A 17,179-nucleotide genomic window follows, 5' to 3' on the forward strand; every position below is an offset into this window, starting at 1 on the left:
AACTAGTGGAGAATACTGCAGCAAGGCTACTGCCTGAAGTGAGGCACTGTCAGCATAATATATGTCCGCTCAGAGATCTGCAGCAGTTGCCAATTTGTTACCAGGCCAAGTTCAAGGTGTAACTATCAGTATATAAAGCGTTTAACAGTTTGGGACCAGTTTACTTGCAAGATCACCTTACTTCATATGTGCTCACTCAGCTGCTTCAATCTGTGGAACTGGCACTTGTTTAGGTACCACACAATAATCACCCCACATTTGCAAGAAATCTTTATTTTGGTGTGGCATGAATTACAGTTTGCAACTGCTTTCCTTTTGACACCAGGCAGGCACTTTCACTTTTTCTTTCTTTCTTTTTCTTAGGTAAGTCTATCCAGACATGTAAATGTTGATGTGTTTTAATCTCCTTTTAGTTTACTGCTGATTTTGATTGTTTTGAAATGTTTTTAATTGTTTGTTTTTACCCGTTTTCTATTGATAGATAATTGCAATATTTCTTGTAAACTGCTTAGAAGTTTAGTTATCAACAAGCATTATATGCATTTTGAATTTTCCCAAATGTTTATTTGACACATACACTTCTCCTAGAGTTCAGCAACACAGCCTTTGAACTGATCCACATCCTATCATATTTTTAAGGCATAGATGGTCATAGCTGGTGGGTAGGGCTTTTCCTCCCATTAGCAAGTTCTGAGAATGAAGAGGTTTGTTTGAAATACAACCAGAATGTCTCTACTCTGGCTTTGCAGAGGAACAAATATTATATGATGGAATATAGATTTTTTTTCTCTCTCTCTACTATAATATGAGCATAAGAAAAGCAGAAGCTATATTGGGAAATGACTTCTAAATATGACAGACAGCTGCCAGGCCCAAAGAAGAGGCAAAAGTTGGAACCTGTCCATAAATTGAAGATAAATAAGCTACTTCTGTAGCCCAGTGGTACAACCCACAGCTGAGGAGCACACAGAGGGTGGATATTATACACTATCAGTGATATACGCCCTTAAAGTCACTTTGATACACCATTACTGCTTCATTCTGCTCTGTATTAATTTTCAAGCATCTTAGCCAGTCTTTCATTGTAGCATGGCACAGCATAAAAATCAAGAGTGCAGGACTTGCATAATTTTATGTCTTTACACATTATAATTAATCACAGTGAACCTACCCTAGATGTTCTACCTTAATTGGCTGTGCCCCCTTGTGAACTAAATTCATTTCTTTCCCTGATGTGTGAAGAACGAGTTTCTGGAGGGATATAATTGTCAGAGCATGAAAGGGAAAAGATATTCAGACTTCAGAAATACTTCCCTGTAGCCCCATTCCAAAAGTTTCCCTGTGTGTTTTGTTCATGCAGATTCAAAGACAAGAATAAAGCAAGTAACACCCTCGTGGGCATTTATTTTTTAGGCACGTGAAACTTTTTCTGTCATTAGCAGTGCATCATCTACCCCATGTGGAGCTCTGTAAATAGTTAAGGTGAGATTATCAGCCTCTGACAGGAAGTCCCTGAGCTGTTCCCTGCTATCCATGTTAACTGTGGCCTGTAAAACGTATTTCCACTGCCTCCCATTCAACTCCCCTGATTTAAAAAAATCAGGTTAGCCCAATACTATTTGGCTCTTGCTTTTGTTTTCATTTTTCTAACCCTCAAAATTGCCACATGCTACAGCATTGAGACTATTTCAATAATATTGTGCCAGGCACTCCTTGTTATCAAGGAGTGGATCACTCACTGGATCAACACCTCATCATTGTGAGTGGGCTTGTATGTTCCAATGACCCTTGTGAGCAAAGCCGTTGGGAGTCTAGGTCTCCCAGCAGGGTCACCCAAGGCGGTAAGGTCAAAGGGGAAGAGCTAGACAAGGAATGATCTAAGAAGTCCTCAATGGCAGAACAGGCAGAAGATAACAAGTGGCATGTTACAACAGCTGAAGGCAGATGAAGGTTGCAGCAGATAAGAATCTACCTGTTGTTGGGATACTCATGCCATCCGAAGAGAGCCTTTCTGCGAAGACTGTGCATTGGTCAGCGTGTACTGATCTACACACATAAAACAAATTCACGCACAGGCGTCTTCCAAAAACCCATCCCAAACCCCAAAAAGTCCCATGGCGATCGGCAAATGGTAATGGGGGCGGGACCATGAAATCTGGAAGCTCCTAGTCATTAAACCAGCACATGGGCGGTGGATACAAAGTCAGTCGTTCTGACTCAAGGAATGAGGCAGTTGAGCAGCAAAGCAGCTGTATCCATGACTGAGCAGTCCTATTTAGGATCCACTCTGCTCACCCCTAAAAGAAACACCAGGACTGGTTTGATGAGAATGACAGTGAGACTGAATGCACTGTTGACAAGAAAAGGAAGGCCTTTCAGATCTGGCAAAGAGACAGAAACCGCGCCACTAAGGAAAAAACTTCTCAATGTATTGCTGCCGCCACCTACTGAGCTCCAGAGAGCAGTAGGACTCTCCCTCTACATGCTTGCGTGAGTACACCCACACGAGACATGGGAGGTGAGATATACTGGCCCTAGAAGCTACCCATACCAGAACACAGTTAAAACATAAACATACATTTATTTAGGGAATGCAACACTCAGAACAAGTAATCAATTTATACAGATTACTAAAATAAAGAGTTCTACTATCCTAATGCAGAGTTCACTAATGTGACATGTGTGGGCCTCAGTGTGCCCTCCCGCACTCCTGTGACACCTGCTAAAGGTCTCAGTAAACATCCCCTAAAATTTCAATGGACAGGAGACTTTTAGCCCTTCCTGCTCAGTTCCTGTTTGCACTGGTTCAGCTCAGCCTCTTAATCACATACCCTTAAACCTGCCCACTGTTCACTTCATGCCACAATTGGACACCCAGCCTCCCATCTATTCTGAACAGAGGAGGGGTATGAAGATCTTTTCTCAGTGAGTGTGGCAGTGACTAATGTAGGTGCCTTTCTCCCACTGATGGGCAGCTGATGCGGGGGGGGGATACCCCCACCATTTTGTGGTCCTGTCTCTTGTTCTGCTCTTTCAACTGTGGCAGCCATTATCCCATGCTCTCCACAGCACCCATACTGTGTAATTCCACACGCTGACAGCAGCTGTTTTGTGACTGGAACCCACAGGTGTTCCTCAAAATTCCAGATATGCCCCCTAGCCACTATGTTTTCATTCCCTCTCCTGCACTCAGCTCTCACCTGTGGCTCCTAGAAGATGTCAGCATGCAACAGCGGCCACACCCCAGGAAAAGGCTTCAACTTGCCAGCTAAACCAAGTGAGGGTAACCTCGGTGAGCGAACACATGCTATGGTGGATTGAACTGACAAACCAACGGTGGGTTGCTGCACATGCTGTAGAGGGAAGTGAGGGGCAGATGGGGCTTGTCAATTTGGGATGGAAGCCTACCTAAGAGAAGGAACACTCTGATCCTAAACTTCCACTGCCTTGTGAGGGAACTTTGAGAGAAGACTAAGGAGTAAACTGTACAGAAATCCAGAGTGGAGTCCCTAAGATGGTTAGATGGCGCCCTGTATGCCTCCTTCCAGCAACCCCTACAGCCAAGCCGGTGCCAAACATATTGCTCTGATTTCCTTCCTACCACATAAGTGAGGCTAAGAAGGGGATCTTGTTGTCAGGGCAGCCCAGGACCCCCAGACACACTGCCTAGGACTGCACCCTGGGGAGGTCACTTCAGTGCTGAAAATGCAGCCATTTTTCACCCCTAGAGGTGCACTCCATTGTCTCTCGACAGATGCCAACAACCTCACATCTCATTCTCATTCTCTGGCCACTCTTCAACTATGATTCTCAACAGTCACTCACCCTAACTCCATCCAAAACTCCATCACATTCCTCTGCCTTTCAACATTCTTCCAATCACTTTTCTGTTATGTGGGTTCTGTGATGTAAGGTGGGTGGGATATAAATTTAAAGTTAGTACATAAATTTATCTCAGCTGTTTATCAGTGTCCTCCTGGTAAAAAACCAAACCAAGCCACAAAACATTTGATCACACCTGAATTATTTTGAGTGAGCTGGGTTTTTATTCTAAATGGAGGCTGATTTATATAAAGTAAATTGTGCAAGGTGAAGCATCCCTTAAATGAGACTGCTTAAAGAGCAGTTAAGGCTTCCTCATGGCAAGAATGGCTCAAGTGATATGGGAAGCTATTCTGTAGTTGCTGCCACTAGGTGGAGCCATTATACATCATTGTTTAAGGATTGGGCAAAGGAAATCATAGTGCTTACAGCTGAAAAATTTAAAAAGTGATGCCACAAGAGACCGAAGTGTGGAACACACTTTAGTGAACGTGCAACTTTTATTATTCAAAAGAGCTGCTGCTCTAAGAATTCCATTCTCTGCAGGTGTTCCCCAGAACCAGGATATATTCTCAGCTCTCCCCCCCCTACTGTGGAAGCTACCTGTGCATGACCCCTCCTCTGCGCCCCCGAACCTTTTTACAACCAGAAGAGAACAGGAAAGGAGAGAGGGAAAGAAAAATAGCAATAGAAAGTTGAAGTTGGGGAAATTTATAAAGAAAAACACAGAGGAACTAAGGGAAAACACAGAAGAACTAAGAAAAACACAGAAGAACTAATAGCCCCCCCCCCTATAATTCTTTAGGGTCAAGAATATTTTCTGTCCCCATAGTTAGACACCAATATGCCCTCTCCCCTGAAAGTATAACTGAGAAGTTGCTAAGCCACCACCCACCCCACCCCATTATAACTGTGGTGACTAGGATTTGCCCAAAATGATTATGGTCCTTGTAAAATACAGTCAAGGTTCTGTTTATATTTCCTGCTATGGTATATTAGGGTTTAATGGAGGATCATCACAAAATGACTGCTCAAAACTGTGTAGTTGTTGCCTGTAATAAGGAATTAATGCATTATTTACAACATTGTCCAGGGCACAAACTTAATCTTACCATTATATCTGATTGTCCTTCAGTTTGTCTGAATGCCGTTTGCCTCTTTTTAAGAAACAGCCTAGCTGCTTATTAAACCACATATCCCAATTACACAAAAACTTATTTCACACTACACAATTTCTTCAAACAAAATGTGTCTAGTTAGAATAAACAATGTCCAGAACTGCTTCTGCTCCTTGCACCCGATCAAGAAATGGTTCCTGCTATTATTTCATCTCTCCCTCTTTACAGAACATTACTTTGTACATAATTGATTTTCTTATCCCTGAAGTTATGACATCTGGTACATGACTGTATCTTGTTTAGCACAAATGCCTGGCAAATAAACAGCTTTCCCAGCTCTTCTTTTACATAGCTCAGTTCCCAAACGACTTATGTACTTAGGTATTTCTTTCCTTAGGTCTCATAGTACAATTCTGTCATTAAAAAACAAACCATGGCACATACTTTTAATTCTTCTTTATAGTTCCAGTAAGAAACTTCAACTCTTTCATGCTTCCTGTGAAGCTGATAGTATTTATTGAGATGTTCTATTGTTTGCAATACAGTGGTACCTTGGTTTACGAACTTAATCCTTTCCGGAAGTCCGTTCTTAAACCAAAACCATTCTTAAACCGAGGCACGCTTTCCCTAATGAGGCCTCCCGCCCAGGTGCCCTTCCACCATTCGGATTCTGTTCTTAGACCGAGGTAAAGTTCTCAAACCAAGCCACTATTTCCGGTTTTGCAGAGTTTGTAAACCAAATCATTCTTAAACCGGACTGTTCTTAAACCGAGGTACCACTGTAGTTGTTTATAATTCCTTCCATTTTAGTCACAAGCCTAGCAAATCATGAGATCTACAATCAAATCAGCCTCCTCAGAACTTATACTCCTTTTCTCCTCATTCTGTGCCACATGCCTTGGATCAGCATGTGTTAAGCATCTAGTTATCACACACAGTTGGCAGTGGTTATTCTTTGGATGCATGGAGACTCAAAGCATTTCTGAAAACTGCCTCCAATGTTTTGTGGGTTTTGCACCCTGAAATAAGTCCTATAACCCTAACAAGAGAAGACCGTTCTGGCACTCCTAGTACTGTGCACAGTGCCAACCTTCCTATCTGTAGGATACTTGCAAGCATGATGCTCCCATGCTAACTTCTTTCTAAATACCCAAACACCGTTTGTGAACTTTGCCCCCCAACAACCTGAAGTCAAACAGCTTTCACATCAAAGTAGCGTCCCCCTCAATATGCCCAAGCATGTTGTTCCACCGAAAGAATTATTTTCAGGCAATATGCTATCAAATGTTATGCTCACATTTCAAATATATTTTCTCTTTATAGATCTATGTTTGGATGCTTTAATTGAGATTTCTGCATTTCAGGGTGTTGGAGTCCCTTACTGCTCTACAATTCTATGATTCTCGTATTAAAGATCTTTGGTTCACTGTGACATACAAACCAGGGCAGTATCAATGAAATATAATAATCAATACAATAAATAGCAACATACAGACGAGTTGTAGAGTAGCACAATATGCAAAAAATATATAGTGTAGTGTTTACTGTTTGTATGGTGCAAACATGCCTTAACTTGGAATTCCCATGCTTCTTCCATTTGTGTTAACCTGCAAATGGTTTAACTATTCTGTTAAATCAAATGCTTTCTTATTTCATAATTTCCCTTTTAAATATTTTATTAAATTCACTGGATTTTATGAGTCCTCTTGGAGGAACATGCAACATTTAACTTCACTGTAGGTCTATCATAGTTCTAATTAGCACAGCAGGTCAAGAAATACACTGAAAGGACTGTACAGACATGGACATGGTTCAAATCCAAACCCATGTTTGGCCAAGAAGCACACTGGCTAACTTTGGACCAAAAGGCACATCTGAAACTAACTTAGATCAAATATATTGTCATGAGACTAGGATTGTACTCAATGGGATTTTGAGAAAGACACTCCGAATCAATGAATCCATTTGTGAAAGAGAGAAATAATGTCTAAAAAGTCATGTCTGCAGGACAAGCTTAGTCTGCCAGATCTGAACATAAGAAGAGCCCTGCTGGATCAGACCAGACTCATCCAGTCCAGTCCAGTATCCTGTCCTCACAATGCCCCGTCAGATGCCTATGGGGAGCCAGCAGGCAGGAAAGAAAGGCTTCTGCAATACTAAAGAGTTGGCAAAGTACAGTTGGTTTGTTACCATAGGAATTAATGGTTGGATAATCCAGTCCTTTGTTACATCTGGCCACACCAGGGTGAGTGTTGCACCAAGAGTCAAATGTAACTGACAGTGCAATCGTGGACATGTCTACTCAGTGGGGTTCAGTGGGGCTTTTTCCCAGTAAGAGGGTACAGGATTGCAACCTGAATCTCTTAGAGGGTTTTTGTGGTTCTCTTTACCCTGAAATGCAACTGAAGGTTCTGAATCTTCCTGAGCACTAAGAGGAACGGAGATAATAAGCCCATCTCAAATCTTACCACCTTCCTTACCTTCCCCCTAAACTTCCATTATGGAAGGACCTGTCCACTCCCCAAAGTGAGCAGTTAATCAGTGTGATGGGAATGTTGGAGGCTTATTAACTCCCCAAGCAGCAATGAGAGTTCATCTCTCAGAAGTGACTCTCTGCCCATAAACAGCCATTGTAGCTGGTCACAGTTTTTCCAGGAATGTTTGATGAATGACACACTGAAGTGGCTGAGCCACACTCATCAATTTGCCAGATGCCCCCCGTTGAGCAGCTGAGCATAGCTGCTCAAAGCCCAGATTGGGATCTAGACTTTTCTCTCAAGTGTGAGGTTATTTAGACAAAAGACTGCGAGATAGACTGGATTATTACAAACAGGGGCTGATCAAAAAGAAGAAGCAGAATTAGAAATGATCCACAGCTGCTAAAAGAGGAGTTTAATTAATTTCAAAAGGAATGGGGTCCCAGCAACTGGGACTTTATGCCAGGACTTCAAAATTAATTGGTTTGGCTTTTAAAAGTGCTTGCGAGGAACTGAGATAATGGCCACATTCTTTAAAGAAGGAAACTGCAACAGAAGGCTCAGGTTGTGGATACAGGAGCACAAACAACAGGTACTAACTATTTCAATGTAGGCAACACTAGCCCACCTGTTAGAGAAACTGATGCAATAGTTTCTCTAAAGTAGGGCAGCAACTTAGCATTTCCTGGACTCTACTTGGTTTCCTTACACCCCAGCTCTCCCCACCCTTTAGTTTCAATGCTATGCTACTGCTAACACAATGGCAGCAAACCTCCACCTCCCTCTCTGCCTCCTCATTCTCATTCTGGAAAAGGTGGCCTAGGACAATGTCTGTGCCATCACCACTTTTCCAGAGTGGCTACACATTCTCTTTTAAAACTATTTAAAGGTTTAAGGTAACTTAGCATTGGCAAAGTATGAAAAGTAGGGGAAGAGGAGAAGAGGCGAAGAGGCGTATATAAAGCTCCTAGCCCATTGCTGCCATTGTTTATAGGGATGCTTTTCTGTTATGACTTTCTCTCCAGGCATATGGCATGAGAACAAAAGAGGCCTAATTAATGGGCTCTGGTGAGCTCCTGGGAAGTCTCACAGTCTGCTGCCAGGGTGGGAACTTAAACTGTGCTTTCGTCATACTGTGAGTTTGCCATCACTCTCTATTCATCTGTACCGGTTATCTCCCATGTTCCTTTTTTCTCCAAATTCATTGCATTGGCAGGTACCATTTCTCCATAGTATTATGAAGAATTAGCACCTGCCCACTCATTGTTATGGTGGGAGAAGTTTGCCCATCTCTCTTTTGCCTTCTGACTCTCCTCTCCTCTATGCCCTACACTTCACCTAATTTCTAAATCTCTTGCCTTTTCCCATTTCACCCATATAATCTTCACAGCAGATGTATTCTGTACTGCAGGGGTTGGACACCACCAGCCTGTGAAACAATCTTGGCTGGACAGGTTGTCACATTTGGTCTGTAATGCCTTAAAAAAACCCACCCACCCACATGCCACTCAGCTGATGTCGGGGGGGGGGTGATGTTAGCCGATAGGCAGGGGCAGGCTTTTATTCAGCACTGGCTGTATGCACCATTTCTCCTGAGGGTAACAGGTGTGCACACAGACAAAGCTTAGTGTAAGCCTGTTTGAAAGCTCTTTTGCAAACATCTCTGTGCTGCTCTTGAAACCTCTGGACTGGAGCTTAGACCTAGAGGGAGGAATATGCCTGGAAGAGAAGCCAAAATAAGATTTGTTCTCCCTTTCATAGAATTATGTAATCGTAGAGTTGGAAGGGGCCCTGAGGATCATCTAGTCCATCCCCCTGCAAAGCAGGAATATGTAGCTGTCCCAAATGGGGATCAAACCTGCAACCTTGGCATTATCAGCACCATGCTCTAACCTACTAAAAGAATCTAAAAGAATCACTTACTTGGGTCTTTCCCATCCCAGAGAGGCAGCTGCTCCAGAGTGTGCTGGAAATGAAGACTATCTGGCCCAGAGATTTAGGATCCTAGCCAGGGGTTGGCAAAGTTGCAATCAGCAGAGAAAGCCCTCTAACCCATGAGTATAATATCTGTAGAGGAAGTAGTTATGCTTACATGAAGAGAGTTAATAAACAAAATGTCTCCCTCTTCTTCCCCATCCTGCTTCCAATCTTCTCCATAGCTTTTTTGAAAAACTTAATGGAACAGCTGTGTAATTTTCCCAGGTGTAGATGATCCATCATCTGTATAAATTGCTCAACCACTATTGTGCTCTAGCCATTTCCTTCTCTATAATCTCTCCTTTCTAGGACTAGTAAACTCTATTATTTCTACCCTTCCCTTCCCAAAATGTATTGCCTGTATATCTGTTTTTCTCCCTCCCGGCCCCCTCCCTGCAGCTTGGGCAATCATTATCTGCAGTACAGTGAGGGGGTATTTAACGCTTTCCCCACACACAATGGTCTCACTGCAAATCACCCCCCTTCTCTGAAGCTGGGAGGAATGCAACTGCCCATTTGGCTACAGGGTCTTAGAAATCTGCAATTAGAGCTCCTTTTTCACTTCTAGCCTAAAGCAGAAAAGCAATGATTAGGGTACTGATAAATCATCCAAATTGGGAAATTCCCCATGTGAAAAGTCTACTGTGCAGTTCTGCACAAAGTTGGCAAGAAAACTCTCTGCACACAGTAGGACCAATTGACATAACAAATCTCTGCATTGAGCTACTGCCACACAGTCTCCAGACTGTCACTACTTTATGGGAGGGATTCAAGCACATACCATAAATGTAGGTTTGCATAACTAAAGTGAATTAAAATGGCCTGTTGCCCTAGAGCAGACGTGGGGACCTTTCGGCCTCACCTGTCCTCACCCCACGCCCCAAGGCACCTTTGACAGGTGGGTGGATAACCCAGCTGATGACTGGCAAGTGGGTTGTCCCACCCACCTGTCAAAGGCTCAACTGGCTTTTGGACACTTGGGAACAGCAGCTTGGGAAGTGCTGAACCAAGGGCAGGCAAAGCTGTTTTCCTGCAAGGATCAGCTGTGCAATTGAGTTTCCCGTGGGGAACTTGGTTGTTCAGCTGATCCAGCAGTCGCAAAGTCACTGCTCATTAGCTGACAGGCAGTGACTTCTGCTCTGCTTTCTGCTGGGGTTGATTGCATGCCAGTTGTGTCCACACCATACATCATAAATGACTTTAGGTAAGGAAAAAGTATATGTAGTTTGAAGGAAATGGACTTGTGAGACAAACTGGGACCCATGTAAGGCCCAAACTGGCCTGTGGGTTGGAGGTTCCCCACCCCAGTCTGAGTGCAACAAAGTAGCTTTAAAAAAGAATAAGACTTTTTGCAATTTGGAAAGTGGAGAGGAAAAGCACTGAAAAGTGTGGGAATGGATGATTATCAGGAAGATGTATAAACATGCTGTAAGCCACAGAGGTGTTTCTCAGCAGCCTTTATGTGGCTCATGTTAATTCCCAGAAACGAGGTAGGTAATGAATATATCTGCTTTTAGGAACTGAAGTGCCCTTCCTATCCTGTGGTAGTTGACAACAATGGTACAATGCTGCATTGTACAGGGACAGATAAAGCTAGGAAGCTTAAGCTCTTCTTCAACTTTGCTGCTCAGTTTTATTTTTGATGGGAACTAGGTCTACCAGGAAAAGCACCACTAAAGGGAAAGTGAAGTAATATTTCTAACTGGCACAGGAGAGGGATTCTCCTTAAAGCATGTGTCATATATTGGCTGCTGGATAAAGTGTAACTAAACACAGATTAATGAGTATACTTCAGTTAAAAAAATTGAAACTATATGCAACAGTATAGAAGGGGAATGGGGTGGTGGTGGTTCATGAACATACTTTGTTGTGCATTGTTTAAAACCCAGATAAGCATGCTTTTGTTTGGTTGATGACTTTGGTCCAAACCTCAGTTTCCTATCAAATAGCTTCTCCTTACCCAATGGGCAATGACTAGGCTAGAGCATTGGGTTCAAGTGTGCAAAACCTCAGGTTCAAAGTGCTGGAGCATGGAAAGGTAACCTTTGAGATTATGATCATATACACACTTAACTAGAGCACAGTTGGATTTATTCTAAGTAGATATGAACTGATTGTGCTGCATATATTGATCCAATGGCTCTACATTTCCTCTGTAACATCAAATGTTTGCCACAATAAGAGACAAAGTACTGTGCTAGGAGGAGAGCTGGAATGACCTAGAAAGACATTGTTAGACTATATGGATTACAACATTATCATGATGGGAGATATGAACGGAGTGGTATCTACAAACATGGACAAGTCGCAGAGACAGGTAGTTACTAAAGATGGCAGACTACCAAAAACCATTTTTGAATTGACTGACAATATGGACTTGATTGACATTTGGAGAACTAAGAATCCCTTGGGTAGAGAGGGAACCTTCTTCTCTGAAGCCAAAATGACATGGACAAGAATTGACCAAATCTGGATTACTAGAGGACTGGCACCTAAGACTCGAAAAGTGGAAATTTGCCCTAAAACTTGCTCCGACCATAACGCTGTGAAAATGGAGATGAAATTAACACCAACCGGTTCCTTCAGATGGAGGATGAATGACACCTTGTTTAGAGATCAAGAGGTTATCAAGAAGGCCCAAAAAACCTTGAGAGACTATTTTGAGATAAATTTGAACACCACCATTGAAAAAAGAGTAATCTGGGACGCAAGCAAAGCAGTTATGAGGGGGTTTCTGATTCAACAGAATGCAATAAAGAAGAGAGCTCAAAATGAGAAAAAAGATAAAATTTTGGAAAAAATAAAAGAGGGTGAGAAGAAACTGAGAGCGAAACCAAAGTCACAAGAGATTCTGAGAGATATAAAGTTATATCAAGTGCAATATATAAAGATGATGAATCAGGAAATCGAATGGAAAATTAAACAAATGAGACAAAGGACATTTGAATCGGCTAATAAATGTGGAAAATTGTTAGCCTGGCAAATGAAAAAAAGACAAAAGCTCAACACTATTACTAATTTGGAAGTGGAAGGAAAGAACATTCAGAATCCAGTGGAAATTAGAAAATGCTTCCAGAGGTACTTTAAACAGTTATATACACAAGGGCCACAGAAAGAGTTTGATATAGACCAATTTTTAAAAACAAATGGACTACAAAAAATCTCTCAAGAAAATAAGTTAATGCTGAACTATAAAATAAAAGAACAGGAGGTGGAAGGTGCCATCCAGCATATGCAGTTGGGCAAATCTCCAGGGCCGGATGGCTTAACCTCAAAATATTATAGATCCTTGAAGGATTGGATAATGCAACCACTAAAGGAGGTCTGTAACGAAATTTTGGAGGGGAAAAAAGCGCCAGAGTCGTGGAAGGAAGCTTATATTACGCTTATACCGAAAACTGAGTCTGAAAAGACACAACTTAAGAACTACCGCCCCATATCCCTGCTCAATGTGGATTACAAAATATTTGCTGATATTTTGGCTAAAAGATTAAAAAAAGTATTAGTGGAAGAGATACATAAAGACCAAGCCAGCTTTCTCCCAGGTAGACACTTGTCTGACAACACGAGGAATATAATTAACATTTTGGAGAAGTTGCAAGTGAACATTAATACTAAAGCAGTTTTAATCTTTGTAGATGCGGAGAAAGCCTTTGATAATATTTCTTGGAGTTTTATGAAGAAAAATCTTCAGGGGATGGGGGTTGGTCAAGGGTTTGAAAATGGTATAAGTGCAATTTACTCAGAACAAAAGGCTAAACTAATAGTTAACAATGTGGTGACAGAAGAATTCAAGATAGAGAAAGGTACGCGACAAGGCTGCCCAATTTCCCCATTGCTTTTTATTTTGGTCCTGGAGGTTTTGCTAAATATGATTAGAAAGGACCATCTGATTAAAGGTATACAGGTCGGAGCCAAACAATACAAACTGAAAGCTTTTGCAGATGACTTAGTTTTGACGTTACAGGAGCCAGAATCTAGTACTAAAAGAGTATTAGAATTGATTCAAGAATTTGGTCATGTGGCAGGATTTAAGTTGAACAAGTTAAAAACTAAAGTTCTTGAAAAAAACTTAACACCGTTTGAGAAAGAGAGGTTTCAGAAGGAGACAGGCTTAACATTGGTTAAGAAAGTAAAATATTTGGGGGTTAATATGACTGCTAAGATCTTAAACTTATTTAAAGACAACTATGAGAAATGCCAGAAGTGCCTGGCGTGCTCTGGTCCATGGGGTCACGAAGAGTCGGACACGACTAAACGACTAAACAACAACAACAACATGAGAAATGTTGGTCAGAAGTGAAAAAGGACTTAGAAATATGGTCGAATTTGAAGCTTTCCTTGTTGAGTCGAATTGCTGTTATAAAGATGAATGTATTGCCAAGAATGTTGTTTTTGTTTCAATCATTGCAAATTTTGGACAAAATGGATTGTTTCAAGAAGTGGCAGAGAGACATTTCTAGATTTGTCTGGCAGGGCAAGAAGCCCAGAATAAAATTTAAAATACTAACTGATGTAAAGGAAAGAGGTGGATTTGCCCTGCCAGACCTTAAACTCTATTATTTTTTTTATTTATTTTTTTTAACTGAAAATTTATTAAAAATTACATTAAAAAAAGAGAACGAGGCAGGAAAAAACACCCAAAAGGTCTTTTCACAGTTCACAGTATCAGTCTGAATCAGGGCCGGCCCACCCATGAGGCAATTGCCTCAGGTGGCAGGATCCACAGGGACAGCAGATGATGATGTAGGTACAGTATTTATTTGTCTGTTGTTCCCAATATATATAATTATTCCTCGCTCTTGTTCCTCATGCACATCTTCCTTCGCACCTTCTTCCCTGACCGGGAGAGTGAGACACCATTTTGTGTTTCTCCTCAGGTGTCTAAATGTCTAGGGTCGGCCCTGGTGTGAACGAACATAAAAGGGCTGGGGTGGTGGGTGCGAACCCTGAACGTTTCAAAATGCCTGGATTTCTACATCGTTTCCAATAAGCGACGAACGGCCCCGTATGACTAACAAAACGCTGCCTGCAGCTAAAACACAAACTCAACACTCGAGGCACACTCTCGCGCACGCATGCGCCCCACGACCTGCGCCTGCAGGGAAGAATCACCTTAAACTCTATTATGAATCAGCAGCATTCTGCTGGTTGAAAGCATGGCTGCTAACACAGACATTTTGGATTTAGAAGGCTTTAATAACGTTTTTGGATGGCATGCATATCTGTGGTATGACAAGGTCAAAGCACGTAAAGCATTTAAAAGCCATATTGTCAGGAAAGCATTGTTTAATGTCTGGATAAGATATAAAGACTTACTTGAAAATAAAACCCCAAGGTGGTTGTCACCGATGGAAGCGAAGGCTCAGAAAAAGCTCAATATGGAGGCCAAATGTCCGAAATATTGGGAAATTTTGGAGCAAGAAGGAGACAAGTTGAAATTGCAGAGTTTCGAGAAATTAAAAGATAAAGTGCGAGACTGGCTTCACTATTATCAAATAAGGGAGGTTTACAATTTGGACAAAAAAATTGGCTTCCAGGTGGAAAAATCAAAATTGGAAACAGAACTGTTAGATCCCAAAACAAAGATACTTTCTAGAATGTATAACTTGCTGTTAAAATGGAACACTCAGGATGAAACGGTTAAATGTGCTATGATTAAATGGGCACAAGATGTTGGACATAACATTATGCTCGCTGACTGGGAACAGTTGTGGACCACAGGTATGAAATTTACGGCATGTAATGCCCTAAGAGAGAATATTATGAAAATGATATACAGGTGGTACATGACACCAGTCAAGCTTGCAAAAATCTATCATTTGCCCGATAATAAATGTTGGAAATGTAAAGAAAACGAAGGTACATTCTTTCATCTTTGGTGGACGTGCCCAAAGATTAAGGCTTTCTGGGAGATGATCTATAATGAAATGAAAAAGGTATTTAAATATACCTTCCTGAAGAAACCAGAGGCCTTTCTCCTGGGCATAGTCGGCCAATTGGTGCCAAAGAAGGATAGAACTTTCTTTATGTATGCAACAACAGCAGCAAGAATACTCATTGCAAAGTATTGGAAGACACAAGATTTACCCACCCTGGAAGAGTGGCAGATGAAGGTGATGGACTATATGGAACTGGTGGAAATGACTGGCAGAATCCGAGACCAGGGAGAAGAGTTGGTGGAAGAAGATTGGAAGAAATTTAAAGACTATTTGCGGAAACATTGTAAAATTAATGAATGTTAAAATGATGTTGGATTGAAATTAAGTGGCATTAGCAACAAGGTTAATAAGAATATGTAAAAATGGATTGATAACGGATGAAAATATATAGTTATAATATGTTGAGATATAGAGTTAAGATAAATGAAAGAGGGTAAGGATTTGCTGAACTGACTATGTGAACGGGAATACAAAAAAGAGAGGTGCGAGGAGGTCAGGGAAATAAGCAAATGAAATCCAAGATATGAAAAAAAATGGATTTGTTTTTAATTTTTCCTATTTACTTTTTCTATATTTTGTATTTTCTTTTTTTTTCTATGTATTTTTGTATTTTTGTATTTTTCTTTTTTCTCTTGTTCTCTTTTTATTTTGTAAATTTCTGCTTTTTGTAAAATTCTAATAAATATCTTATAAAAAAAAAATAGAAAGACATCTTTAAAGACCTTTTGCTCCCAGCCAGAAACAAGGTGAAAAGCCAGAAGCTTCTCATGTAGTTGGTTGGTTGTTTTTTAAGAGGACACCTAGTCTGGCCTGTGCTTGAAGACCTCCAAGAAGGGAGACATGCAAGCACCCTTCAAATCTCATTCAATATTATTGTTTTGTTTCTTGGTAGGTCTATATCCTAGCTTGTGTTTATATATGTGTTTGTGTGTTTATACACACACACACACACAGAGAGAGAGAGAGAGAGAGAGAGAGAGAGAGAGAGAGAGAGAGAGAGAGAGAGACTGGCACTAGATACATTATAAAGCTACTTCCATCAGTTGATACAATATAATGAACAGCCTTATCCCGTATAGTATAATGAATGTGCAGATCTGACCTTTATGCTTGCGATACAAGGCTCCATTCAGAAGCACCCTGTGAAAACCGGGCTCCAGTTTATTACTTCTTTCTCACTTCGAGGTTGAATCTACGGGGCTATTGATTTATATACCTCCAAATTCGATCGTTTGCTTCGCCAGTTACCGTGCAACCCTAGACATGTTGCGGGGGGGGGGGCGTTGTGTGTGTGTCTGTTCTTTTTTTATCATGTATTTTATCATGTGGCGTTTTTATGTTGTGAACCGCCCTGAGACCTGCTGGTGAAAGGCGGTATGCAAATTTGATAAAATAAAATACTCAGAAGTCAGCACCACTGAGTGCTTACCCAGTGGGGCTTAGTCCCAGGAAAGCGGCTCTAGCATGGGCGCCTCGGCCCATGAGGCGCTTCCTTCTGGCTGCTCTCCGGCGTGTTTCTGCTTGCTTCTCCTCGCGGGCCGCGGCAGCTGGAGTGTGTGCGCGCCTTTCCGCGCACGCCGCCCTCCCGCTGCGCTGCGCAACCTAGTCCTTAGTGAAGCTCTTCTTTCCCGCCCCGAGCTTCCTTCCCGCGCGTGGATACCAGGGAGACTCTAAGCGGTGGCGACGAGGCCGGACCCTAGTGCTCCGCGAGCGTTTGGTTGCGCGCGCTGCCGCGGAGGGCCGGCTGCGTCGTGCGCCCGCCTCGCCTGTTCCCCCTGCTGCTGCGCCGCCGCCGGCGGGCCCTGCTTTTGGGGCTGCGCGGGGAGCTGTCAGTCAGGGAGCA

The 17,179-nt window shown here is 42.0% G+C and overlaps 1 long non-coding RNA gene across 1 annotated transcript in view; it reads right to left on the bottom strand.

Annotated features, from left to right (window-relative positions):
• Nucleotides 1-16,973, bottom strand: part of LOC310742527 — a 41,222-nt gene extending 24,249 nt beyond the window's left edge. The window contains exon 1 of the long non-coding RNA XR_014538511.1: nt 16,766-16,973. This is a non-coding gene — a long non-coding RNA (uncharacterized lncRNA). The remainder of the gene's footprint in view (nt 1-16,765) is intronic.
• Between the last annotated feature and the right edge of the window lie 206 nt (nt 16,974-17,179).

Source organism: Podarcis filfolensis (genome assembly GCF_964270895.1).
Source record: "Podarcis filfolensis genome assembly, chromosome: 9".
NCBI lineage: Eukaryota > Metazoa > Chordata > Lepidosauria > Squamata > Lacertidae > Podarcis > Podarcis filfolensis.